Source organism: Ceratina calcarata, unplaced genomic scaffold (assembly GCF_001652005.2).
Source record: "Ceratina calcarata isolate Rehan_Ccalc_2016 unplaced genomic scaffold, ASM165200v1 scaffold111, whole genome shotgun sequence".
Lineage (NCBI taxonomy): Eukaryota > Metazoa > Arthropoda > Insecta > Hymenoptera > Apidae > Ceratina > Ceratina calcarata.
In genome coordinates this window covers 192,151-195,439 of record NW_017132019.1, presented here as the reverse complement: position 1 = coordinate 195,439, position 3,289 = coordinate 192,151, and the positions used below count along the sequence as shown (strand labels likewise).

At 37.1% G+C, this 3,289-nt stretch overlaps 1 protein-coding gene across 5 annotated transcripts in view; it reads right to left on the bottom strand.

Annotated features, from left to right (window-relative positions):
- The window catches only part of smash (smallish), a 142,078-nt gene that overhangs the window by 58,452 nt on the left and 80,337 nt on the right, over positions 1–3,289 (bottom strand). For 2 of the 5 annotated variants that reach the window (XM_026811390.1, XM_026811394.1), the window contains exon 1: positions 2,602–2,916. The exons of the other annotated variants lie outside the window; for them this stretch is intronic. The gene's annotated coding sequence lies outside the window, so the exon portion shown is untranslated. Of the gene's footprint in view, positions 1–2,601; positions 2,917–3,289 lie in introns of those variants that run through there. 5 annotated transcript variants of the gene reach the window in all.

Below are 3,289 nucleotides of genomic sequence, written 5' to 3'. Positions count from 1 at the left end.
GACACGAAAGGTAACAGTGAATAATCGCTGACTTTTAACTCGTGTTTCCCAATACGATACATAAAACTACTACATGTATAAACGTGGAAGCTATTAAATATATCACGCGGACGAGCAACGAGTTTAATTACTTCACTGTCTCCCGATTAATGGCTCGCGTGGACAGTGTGCTGCATCGTAACTTGCATCGAAAACTTGACAAATTGCAGGCTTACCGTTTGCACCGGTGACACGCGGAAAAATAATGTTTTCTGTTGGCTGAGTTTCAAGTGAATATGCTTGTTGAATTGTTTACATTTTCCACACTATCCCTCATAAGGTTCTGCCTGCTATAGACAAATTTTGGTGACTGAACTGTTCTTTAGCGCTTTGATGACAATTCATCAATTGATAATCATTGAATTATTAACTCTTAAAAAAACCTATAACGCATAGTTCACAAATCATTTCAATTTAGAAATGAAAGATCGTAAAGAGATTGTGCCTTAACTTATGCTCACACAAAGTCATTTTCTAACAATACTAACAAATTGCTGATCAAATAAGTATCCCAGGTATGTACGAATCGTTTACGTCAACTGTATAATCTGTGGATTTGGATGAAAAACGAGATATGCCGAGCAATCAGCAGAAGTAGGTTAAATCGTTAGATCTGTCTTTCGAAATCGCACGGTTCAGCTGCGTCATCGGCTGATGCCATAACTGGCAGGCCAAATAAGATCTGAAAGGGTGACCAGACGAATTCGAAACAAACGTGTATCAATCATCGCAGCCGTTGATTTTTATGAAATTTTTCGCGTGCAATTCGCGTTCCCCTTTTGTCACACGAAGACACGATTCCGCGCGTGTGTACGAGAAACTCGTCAAGGATAACGACTAGAAGGAATCATGAACTGCCGGTATTAAATCAGCCATGAATCGCGCGATCTACGGAGAAGAAAACTGACCGTCTTTAAGTCGATTTCCTTTATTTCTCTAATTAACTTTAAATTCAACTATCTTAAGCAACATTAAAAATATTGTTAATATATATAAATGAAACTCCTACAATTTCCTGGAATTAATTAATTCATGTCACTTTCTAGATTTCACTAAATGTATTTAACATATAAAAACGGTTTTTCTACAATGTGAAAAATAAAACTTTCTTATGCAATAATGTGTTTAAAAGTAAACTAATTAAACGTAATGACATTCCGTTCACCTTTCATGCCAGAAAAAATGCAGTCACCGTTTATGTAAAGACAGGCCAATTTTATCGCCAGGTTCGTATGCAATGGAAAATAATATTCCAACCTGTTCGTTATTCATCCGGTTAGATATAATTTCTCGAAATAAATCAATTGATCAAAAGCTACGTCTCGCTCAAAAAAAAGTAAATGAAATAAAAATGTAAACGACAGGAAACAACCAGACATCTTGGCGAAGAATAATGAAGGGTACAGGCATCGGGCAACAAAGGGCCAAAGGGAACATACGAATTACGAGCCGGGTCAATTATCCGGCATGCACGACCGTTAATCCAATTTACGAAATCGGTCACGAGCGTACCACACGCGGCGCGTGTGTCGGAAAACGAGTGTGGAGTGGAGTACGGTTGATCGTGGGTGGAAAGACCGCCCAACGTTTCGCGAATTTGGGCCACGCTCGAATCTTGATGTAAAGGTAACACCAACCAACGTACATACACGTATATGTACGGATAATAGGAATGAGAAATGGTGAACGGAAAAGGTTGCAAGTGCCGCGAGGTAAATCACGGTGTCTCGCGCGTTGCGTGCGAGAAAGGAATAAAACAAAATTGTCAGCCACGATTTTCACGCTTTGAATGGTATCTCGATCGGACAGCAAGCGATAGTTCAGCAGCAGGAGCGTTACCAGGTCCATAGCTTGTATTGCTGACTCGTATTTTATAGGAGTTTAAAGATAGGAAAACGTGTTGTAACATCATATAATGCTGCAGTAACGTTCTTCAATGGAGATGTGGAATTTGCAATTTAATTTTATCGCTTACGACTGACTGCATTTTTTCTTACAGCTGCAGTCTAATAAAACCTCAATCAGTTGTTCCAACTGTAATCTCGGCTCTCTTTATCTGCGCTCACGTATTTGATCAGGTACACGAGATTAGATAAGATTCGACGTAATGATATACGACAGTGAAAAAAATATGTAATGGAATTCCAGGATAGCCAATTTTTGCGGAACTGATTCCGATTTCAGAAAAAATCTGAGGAGACTGTGTCAGTGATGTATTTAAGACGTCATTTGAATTACGTTCGTTTGTGAGTGTTAATGTCGATGTGTTTTTATCATGAAAGAAACAGAAAAATAATATTACTAGTTCGCATGCAGTCTTTATGCAGTTGTATTTCATCTAAATTATGGAATATTACTCATGCGAATGCAACTATAATCATGTTATACAATACAGTATTCCAGATAACAAATGAGATCGATGGGTATGATTATAGAGCACTTCAAAATTAATCTTCTACGTAAAATCAACTTGTATCAACAGATATGAAAGCTAGATTTTTATATTGATTACCATTCTGACAAATAGAAATGTCAACCAATAAAATTCATCAAGATACTCACGTTCTTCTACGAACAAATCAAACGGAGCAAATTGTCGTACTCTACTCCAAAATGATAATGAACTGCACTTTCACTGTTAATTTCTAAATTAGCTTAACACCAATTTGTAGAATAGACGAAAATTGCACAAGTTACTGTTTGGGAAAACACGTACACTAATTTCGAGTAACAATTAGAATCGTTGTTAATCGTCACGATGATGATGACATTGACACTCCTCCCAGCATATGATGCAAACGACTAGATATTCCAATGTCACTTGATCGTGATCAAGCGACAAGACACCATCACCACACAACCTCACCGAGAAAGGACGGACGATGACTGAGGATTTAATTATTTCGTATTTCAGCGAATCCCCACTCATATGTTCACGGCTGCGCACTAGCATGCTTACTCTACGCACGACTCAACACTCTATGTATACATATATCGTATCGTACATATTGTATAGATATTGTACAAGTAGCATAATATGTACATACAAACTGTTAGTTTCCTTTATAAGACAAAATGGTAATAAATGTATGCCTCAATCTTTTAATTCTCGATTAACATGTTTGATTAAATAACAGATTTTTATAATTGCCCAAAGATCAGTTAAGGAATTCAATCCTAAAATGATCGAACACATCAATCAATTCATTGTCCAGTTAAGCCAATAAAAGCTAATAACATTTTTTTTATT